Source organism: Marmota monax, unplaced genomic scaffold, assembly GCF_021218885.2.
Source record: "Marmota monax isolate L192 unplaced genomic scaffold, Marmota_monax_Labrador192_F-V1.1 WCK01_AAM20220418_F8-fsc00108, whole genome shotgun sequence".
Lineage (NCBI taxonomy): Eukaryota > Metazoa > Chordata > Mammalia > Rodentia > Sciuridae > Marmota > Marmota monax.
The window spans coordinates 4,250,196-4,259,776 of record NW_026694593.1 but is presented as its reverse complement, the minus strand read 5'-3'; the positions used below and the strand labels follow the sequence as shown (position 1 = coordinate 4,259,776).

Sequence of the window (9,581 nt, the reverse complement as noted above, 5' to 3'; positions counted from 1 at the left end):
GTTAACCTAAAAGAAAACGAAAAAAAAAAAAAGATTTTGTCTGTGTTTGAGATAAAGACCAGGGGATACCATTTCCAGAGAGAATGTAACCGCTTTTGGTTTGGAAAAGAAGCTTAAGAAATAATGGAGACCCCTTTTAGCCATACCCAGAGTCAAGCTCCAAATATCAAGTGCTAAGGTAGAAGTGGTACAAATTGGTTTTCCTGCTAGAAAAGAGAAAACTTACTAAAAAACAAAAAAAATGTATGGTAGGTGCTTTACATGCTGTATCCTGGGCAGAACTTGAACAAAAATGAAGGCAGTCGGGAAGCCCATAGAGGCATGGCCCGAAGCAGCGTAGTAGAATATTATTTTCTACCAACAGTTAGCATACTGGAGGGGACACTAATTAGACCCCCTCGAACAGGTCTCAGTCTTCTAATGGACTTTTATTAAGCAAGGGGGAAGGCTAAGGGTCTCTCTCAATGATCCAAGTAAGCTCTCTGGAAGGCTAAATTACAGCAAGCGCTTCTGGCCTGAATAGTCGTCTGGGGACCTGTGTATAAAACGGAATCAGTAAATACAGATCTGTTACAGATAAAAATACCAAGTGGGTACGTAGCCAAATTCACTGCATAGACGACAGGAAGTATACATTGTCAGTTAAGTCCATATGGGCTATGTTGGAAGGTCGGGTCTTTTGGGATCTGTAGGTCTATGACATTTCCTATTGTGGTATAAAATTTCCAGTTACTGGGTTTACAGGCTTCCACACTAAAGCCCTGACTGCAGAACACATTGTACTTCCAACAGCAGACAGTGAAGCCTATGAGGATGAGTAGTAAATAGTGATTGCAATGGGACAAATGGAGTCCTTTGTAGAGATTTGTTGCAATGACACTTGAATATTGTTAAGGCTCCATGGTCCAGGGGCTTGACCTTCAGGAACCCCAAACTCTTGGGTCTTGCCTAACAGGCACAGAAGGTAAATGCTCCACTATGGAAGACTTAGCTATCCATGAATAATCTTAACCCTTAGTTCTGGGATGCCTAGTATATATTGAAGTAATGGCCCATGTATTTTACAAGCTCAGATATAGGCCACCCTAGCTATCATCATATTCTTAGAGCCCAGAAATGGAAGGTACCCCTGGCTATCACCCACAAGGAATAGTCTCAGGCCTCCCCAGCCCAGCATATTACAGCAAGAACACTGCAGATACTGCCATTGCTCCCCCGTGAATGTCCTACCTTCTTGAAGAGGAGTGAGCAGAAGATTCAGAAGTCAGGAAGGATACTGGAGACCCACAAACTCGACTTATTTATAAGGGGTTCTAATTGTCCTACTAGGTTGTCATAGGAGACACCCTTCTGTGGTAAAGCCTGAATCACTCTGGGTCCAACCCAGCTCAACCCAGCTTAACCTCTCTCTCTGTAAACTGTTTGATTTATTTACTTCCCCCAGTTGCTCATGAACCTGTTTGTCATTGCAGAAGATGACACTCTTCAAGTCTCAGCCCTACTTAATTAGGGGAGTGTGCATACATGTATGCTGTAGGGGTCCCAAAAGACAGGTGCACGCTGAGTTCATCCTTAATAAATGTCAGTTGTCAAGACTAACGGGAGGCAACAGTCAAATCATAACAGAGAAGGGTATCTACCTGGCTACATGATGAAAACCTGTCAAAGCAAGGATTAGGAAGTTTTATGTGTTTGGCCAAGATATAGTTCCTGGAAGAGATTTATCTTAGACTATTCTATTTCAAATAAGCAGATATTTGTTTTTACCATATTGATCTATTTTGAGTTGCTATTTTTTAAAAAAAATATTGTTTCGTTGTCAATGGATCTTTATTTATTTATATGTGGTGCTGAGAATTGAACCCAGTGCCTCACACATGCTGGGCACACTGAGTTACAGCCCCAGCCCTTGAATTGCTATTTTTTTTTTTCATTTAACAGCCCCAATGTTAATAAGCTAGGGGAGAAGTAGATACATGATCAATTTGGGAACATGTTATGGGGGATTATGATGGTGAAACGGTCACCACTTGAGACTTTTAAGTCTTACTAAAATGTTAGAGGTGAGGGACGTGTTGCAAGCTTGTAGTATCTGTGAGGTAGACACTGTCAGAGACCTAGGTCTCCAGTTATTCCTCGTCTCTACATCTGTGTTGCCAGCAGAGTGTCTTAAGTGCAGATTCTTAGTAAATGTTCTTGGGGTAAGTTGATTATTGCATTGCAGAGTTCTGTGTAAGGTACAAAGAATTCTAGAGTTATCTGTATTTCGGTTTTTGTCTCACATCTAGGTCTCTGGTTATACCTTTCCTATATATCTATCAACCAATCAGTTATTAGTAGAAGACACTTGTCATTATTTATGATGTGTTCAGAATTCTGCAAAGGAATCACAAAAGTACAGGAAGATTTTTCATCCACCTGGAATAATGAGGCTTCACATTGAAAAAAAAAATTGAACAACAGGGGTGGGACATGGTCAGTGTTGAGTACTGGAAAACCTAGGTGCGTGTGGTGTTCTGATGGCCTGGGCTTGGGCTTCAGGTAGGCAGAAAAGAAAGCAAAGAAATTCTGGGTGGGGAGAAGGGAAGGACCAAAGGCATAAGGGTGAGAATACACGTGTGTTTGAATTAGGATGAACTAAGTCTGAACAAAGAGAGAGGATACATAGAAAGGTAGAGTTAGAGGATTTTGGAGCTGAAAAGGAAATCTAGTCTTAGACTCCTTATTTACAGATCAGGAAGTTGAGTTCAGTTGGACTGAGTGATGTTCCAAGGGGCCCCCAGGACTGAGTGATGTTCCAAGGCCCCCCCAGGACTGTGACAGAAGCCAGGCCTAGCACACTTGTTTTCTAACCCCAGCCCAATCTGCTTTCTTATGCACTCTCTGGTATAGACCTGGGACTGACTCTAGGGTTTATTTTAATGAGAAATGTGAATCAGGGACCATTTTGATCAGAAAAGTGACCTGATCCAGGCATTGTTGGGGGAAGATTTTAATCTGACCACAGTAGGTAGCCAGCTGTCTCAGTTTGTCTGGGACCAAGAGATTTCCCAGCATGTGAGATTTTCAGTGTTAAAATTGGGAGAGTTCTGGGACGAGTTTGTCACCTTAGACTGGGATGCATAAGACAGACTGGAAAGAGGAATATCAGAACAGGGGTACCAGTTAGGAGTCCTTTGACCTGGATTCAGCAGGTCAAAACTTTCGGGAGGTGGATAGATGATAGGAGGGAAAAAAAAAAAGATGGTTTGGGGGCAGATTAGATGAGGGGCAGAGAATGTGACTCAAAGTCTTCAAGTTTCGATAACCGCAGGACTGTGGCATACTGAGGGAACGTAATTTCTACATGGCACCTGATAGCACCGAATGCTCCGCGCCCCTCCTGACCGACGTTCAGCAGGATTTCTGCTTTTCAGAGTCTGGTTATGCTCCCTGTAGGAGCCTACGTCCTCTGTTCTTGGAAGTCTTCCAGTACCGGTCAGGACTTGCTTAAATCTGCTTATAGATCTTGAGAACTAGGTCACATGAAGATTCTCTTTATGCTTTTGTATCTCTCCTTAGTGTTCTTCTTTATTTCTCTTGTGAAGATTTGATTAATCCTAGAGGCAAATAAGGGGTGTGGAGGCGGGACAGGTAGGGGCTAAAGACAATACCATCCTGTGTTGGGTTAAACAATAATCAGGGCCAGGGAAGCTTGCAGTGAGACCAGAAGATCTCTAAAAATGTGAAGAGGGAGCTGGCAACTTTCCTTATCTCCAGTCTTTAGGAGAGGATACAAACAGAGTGACCTGATGGCAAGGTAAAGGAATGTCCTCATAAAGCATCTAAGGGAATCCTCCTGCACGGATTTAGTGGGCATGCAGTCTACCCTATACTGTGCCCCTGCTTGTACGTGTGGGGCACCCCTCCATGGCATCTCAGCCTGCTGCCACCAAAGAGTAAGTAATAAAATGTCTAAAACTCTCCCTTGAGTCCTCCACGTTCTTTCTTTGAAATTGGTGGACAGTTTGTTTGGGGTGTGTGCGTCATGAGAGAGAGCAGCAATGCTTCTTTATGTTGGTATGTTCCAGGGCTCCCTAGCAACTATTTCTTTTGGTTACATGGACAGCTGTCTTTGCCTGATGCTGCATTGGAGAGAGAGAGAGAGAGAGAGAGAGAGAGAGAGAGAGAGAGAGAGAGAGAGAGAGAGAGAGAGAATGTTCTTAATAGTAGGATTTTCTGTGTATACAGTCATTTAACACTTAATAAGTTCTTAAGGATGGGCAGAGAACTGTGTTGATCAGCCAATCAGTTAATAAATGGGTATTTGTGAGCATATGAGAGGCCCTTTTGTAGGCCCTGAGATAAGAGACAAACTTTGGTCTTGAAGAGTTTCTTTTTTTTTTTTTGAAGAGTTTTTAATCTCACTGGGTGATTGAATACACACAAGATCATTGTCGGTGGTTCGAATTGCTTCCCAAATCTGATTGTCATTGTTAGGGTAGGGGGACATTGATTACCAGGAAGAAGGAGAAGCTGCAGTGGATAGAAATAATGTAGATTTTTCTTATGTGTATTGTATTGAAGGAATTGGGGAATGAGCTGGATGATTTGGGGCAAATCACTTAACCCCCTGACCTTGAGTTTCTTCATCTGTAAAAGGAGAGGTTTGGAGCTTTCTTTTGGCGATAACATTCTAAGATTCTGTGATTCCAATCAAAGTTAGTTGGGGCCTTAGATGTAATATTTTAATTTTGCTCAATTCACAAATTTGATGGAGGCCTCAGGACTTTGTGCTTCTCTCTTTCTCTGTGGGAAATGGAGAAAGCCAATCTGTAAACACACACTCTTTTTCTTCATTGTTTTCCAGTGTGTTTTGATACTTTGAATACCATCATGTTGGAGTGTGGTCTTTTGGTCTCCAAGGCAAGAGGTTTCTAAGCTACATTTTATTGAAGTCTTGTGTGCTAGGCTCTATGTTTTTTATATGTCAAGTATCACATATATATATATATGTTATCCTATTTAATTTGCAGAACAACCCATGAAGAAGAAAGCATTGACTTTGTTTCCCTAGCAAGGAAACTGAGGGTCAGATAAATAATTTATTCAAGGCTGCACAGCTTACAGCTGCCTGATGAGGTTTGGATCGGTCTTTTCCTCATTCCAAAGCCCCCATGCACAGTCCTTGTGTTACACGGCCTCTTTTGGAACACAACTGGTAATTGCCTACTCCTCAACTGGAGAAATAGCTTTCCACATAGACAGCAGTGATTTCCTAATGACATGCTATGAAGGAATCCATCCTGGAAACGAGGATTCCCTGCACTTAGCTAGTCAGATATTTATTATTTTCCTGGGCATCTCCATACCTCAACGGTCCCAATACTGACAAAGCTTGTGATCTATTCATTCTGTGAGACAGGACAGATGCTTTTATTCATTAAAAAAAAACACAAAACCTACATAGAAAGTGTACCCCTCTGTTTTTACAATTTATGGCTCTGGAGATTGGTTTGGAGCGAGACTGAAGATGCACTTTTTAGTCCCTATAGTTTTTTTCTGCATTGCAGGCCTTGGTGACAGGTGCAATTTTGAGCTTATAGAGGTTGTAGAATGCTTCCTTGTTGTATTTTGGTCCAATCAGTATGAATAATTATCATGGAACTCTCAGACTTCCTTTTTCCTTCTACTGGGGTATCCAGTGCCTCTTCAGTGCAAAGAAACCCACAGGGTCCAGCAGATGGCTGTTTGTGCTACAAGGGAAGGCCCCCCGTGTCGTGCTGGGGCAGACACTGCATTTCTGCTAGCCCTTTGGAATTCAGCAGGTGGATAAATTGCAGATCAAGCAAATGAACAACACCTTCCCCTGGAGAGGAGTGGGACTAATTAATAGACATAAAGACTCCCTCAGATTTCTCGATATTGAAAGGTCATTTATTATCATCTGCATAAATAACTTCTCACTTTAAAATCTTTCCTTGCAGGTCAATCTCCCTCCTCTTAATTACAGGCCATTTCTCTATTAATGACATCTGTAGGCGTCAGTGGTTTTTGAAGGTAACACCGGCCTCAGCGATATTTTAGCCTTGTCAGAGAAAGTGTTCTGAGCCAAATGAAGAAGGCCTAGGGTTTTTGTTGGGGAGGGGCGGTGTCTAGTGCATGGTTTTTAGTCTGGGTTTGTGGTCCTGGAGTCCACTACATGACCAAGTCTCTTCTGTCATGGGATTCTGTTTTTGGATACCTGAGTCCACTATGTCTCCCTTCCTAATGTCTCAGTCCACATCTTTCTCCCAAATGAAATGAGTTAAAAAGTCAGAAGTCATTGCTGATGGGATTTTAGGTAATTCCTAGAGCATGGTTAATAGTACCACAGACCAATAAGAGACGTCTTTAAAGGAGGTGAGGGCTGGGATGTGGCTCATTGGTGGAACACTTACCTAGCATGCCCCAGACCCTGGGTTTAATCCCCAGCACCAGTAAATAAATAAAGTAAGTAAGAAAGAAAGTGACAGATTTGAATCATTCTGATCAGGTTTATGAGTTTTTTTTTTTCACTTCCTTTTTGCTAAAGGGCTTTATTGAGTTGATTCACACACCGTATGATTCACCCTTGTAAAGTGTGAGATTTAACACTTTTAGCATTGTGCAACCATCACCAAAGTCTATTTTAGGACACTTTTGTCCTTCTAAAAGGGATCCTGTGCCCATTAGAAGTCATCCCCCGCCCTGCCCTCTTTCAGTCCCTGTCAAACACTAGTCTACTTTTGGTCTCTGTGGAGTCACCTATTCTGGTCATTTCACAGGAATAGAATCACATAATTTGTGGTGTTTTTGACAGACTTCTTTTACTTCAGATAATGTTTTGGAGGTTCAGATAATGTTTTGTAGCATGTATTAGTTCTTCATTCCTTTTTATGTCTACATAGTGTTTTATTGTATGAATATACCCCATTTTGCTTATCCATTCATCCATTGATGGGCATTTGTCATGTTCTTTTATTTGGGTACCGGACATTGAGCCCACAAGCACCTAATCACTGAGCCACATCCCCAGCCCTTTTTATTTATGTATGTATTTTGAGACAGGGTCTTGCTAAATTGCTGACGGCCTTGCTAGGTTGACAAGACTGGCCTTGAACTTCCAGATCCTCCTGACTCAGCCTCCCAAATCACTGGGATTACAGAGGTGCCCAGATCCACCTTTTGACTATTATGATAATGATGCTATGAACATTGTTGTACAAGTTTTTTTGTGTGGTTATGTTTTCAGTTCTCTTCACTTAGAAATGGAGTTGCTGGGTCACATGGGAACTCTAACTTTTTGAAGAACTGCCAAATTGTTTTTTTTTTTAATTCTTTTTTTGATGTTGATGAACATTTGTTTTATTCATTTATTCATATGTGGTCCTAAGAATCTAACTCGGTGCCTCACACAGGCTAGGCAAGTGTTCTATCCCTGAGCCACAATCCCAGCCCTGCCACATTGTTTTGAGTTAAGATGGAGAGGGAAAAAAAAAAAAGATGGAGAGGGGTCAGGCATGGTAATCCCAGCAGCTTGGGAGGCTGAGACAGGAGGATTGCAAGTTCAAAGCTAGCAAAAGTGAGGCACTAAGCAACTCAGTGAGACCCCTGTCTTAGAGATAAAATATAAAATAGGACTTGGGATGGGGCTCAGTGGTCGAGTGCCCCTGAAGTTTAATCCCAAGTACCTCCGCCCCCACCAAAAAAAAAAAAAAAAAAAACCAATGGCAAGGAACAGTGATTCAAAAGCACTGACTTGAGAATGACAGCAGGCTCAGTCTGCCTGGCTAAGATGCAGCTAGGCAGAGGTAAGAGATATGGAGTTAGAGCTGCTGTTCTGCACCTTCCAGAGGTCTTGCACAATCTCCTAACCCAGAAGCTACCAAAGCACTGCAGTAGTAGGCAACTGATAAAGATTTGTTGACCAGAGGAATGAATATGTCCTGAGGGAAGGTGGGAGTGGAGAAAATGGGGTGGGGAGATGGGTGAATATGCCTATAATCTGTGAAGTTTTCATTGCATTTAGGTATTATTTGCTGATTCATTAGATCACAAACTTCAGCTGTCCCACTCCCACCTGCCACCCCTGGGTCAACTACATCAGGATGGGAACGGGTGAATTTGGAAAATCTAGTATGTGGAAGCATGTTCAAGCGTGTGCCTTCTTCCCTTTAAGAACGGTCAAGTGTCCCGATTTTCCTCTTACCTTTCCTGGACTCCCAGCCTGTTGCACCAGAGAACACTTGGATTAAGAATTGGAATCCCTGGTTCTCAGCAGAGCCCTAGGCTCACTTTCATTGTGAACTTTGGAAAGAGATTTCAGCTTTGTGACTTGATTTCCCTCCTTATCTATAAAATGAGGGACAGCTGGCTGAACTGGATGATTCCCACCCCTTCAAGTCTGTGCTCCTGAGGTCCCTCTGCATGCTGAGATTCTGTATGGACTTGTTTCTTGTCTCTCTCTTCATTCTGTTTCTGCTACTGCTCAGAAGAGGTCCTCATTCCTGTTTGCTAGGACTATTGTGTAACTATCAAGAGATCTTTCTGTCTGCAATCTTCCTTTCAAATTTATTTATTTTTTTTACACTAGCAGTACAATTCTCTTTTCTCAAGAAGTGCTACCATTTTTAATATGAATAGAAGGTTCTTGTTTTCCAGAAGTCCAAAATTCTTAACATACTATTCAAAGCCTTTCATGAAAAGCAGATCTATTCAGTTTGATGTATTCTTACTTCTTCCAAACACGTGGGACTTGTTTATGTTCTTTAACAAAACCCTGTATTGCCCCTTTCTATTTTTTTCCTTTTTGCAGTACTGGGGATTGAACCCAGGGATGCTCCACTACTGAGCCACATTCCAACTCTTTTTATTTTGAGACAGGGTCTCACTAAGTTGCCAAGGTGGGTCTTGAACTTGCGATCCTCTTGCTTCAGGTAACTGGAATCACAGGTGTGCACACTATCCCTAGCTCTTTTCTTTCTTTTTATTCATACTGCTTTTTCCTCCTGGACCCTATACTCCTGATCTTAGTCTATTAAAATTCCCCAATTTGAAACACATTTAGATACTTTCCTATGCAAAAATTTCCATGTCTTGGCTGGACTCGCCTCTTTGTTCTCTGTCCTCACCCTGCACTCTGTGTCCTCTCTCCATGTTGATAAGGTTCTCTTTACTATTGTACAGGTGTCTGTTCATGTCTGCCTGTCTCACTAGACCTTGAGCTCTATGAAGGGAGATTTCGCCTAATATTGCTGTCTCCTACATTCTCTCTTCATCACCCACAGGTGAGTGATTTAAATGTGAGATCAGCTGACTTTCTCCAGCTCTTGTAACTCTTAGAAGAGTTAGGATTCTAAAACATGCAAGCTCTTATTTCATGTGTCTTTAGCACTTTATGTTGTTCCCCAGGTGTAATTCTTGCCTCTGAATAAAAGGATGAATTCCCGGAGGGCAGAAACCTCAATTCCCCTTCTTTGGATTCTCCCCTGAACCCTGTTGGTAGGGGGCTGAACGGGATTGACTTTCTGCCTCTGCAGAAGAACCCCAAATAAGAACTCCTCCCTGAGGAGTTCTTATTT

General features: G+C 42.1%; 1 long non-coding RNA gene across 1 annotated transcript in view; it reads left to right on the top strand.

The window, feature by feature from the left end:
• The first annotated feature begins 3,561 nt into the window (after positions 1-3,561).
• The window catches only part of LOC131423303 (uncharacterized), an 85,080-nt gene continuing 79,060 nt past the window's right edge, over positions 3,562-9,581 (top strand). The window contains exon 1 of the long non-coding RNA XR_009224663.1: positions 3,562-3,938. This is a non-coding gene — a long non-coding RNA (uncharacterized LOC131423303). The remainder of the gene's footprint in view (positions 3,939-9,581) is intronic.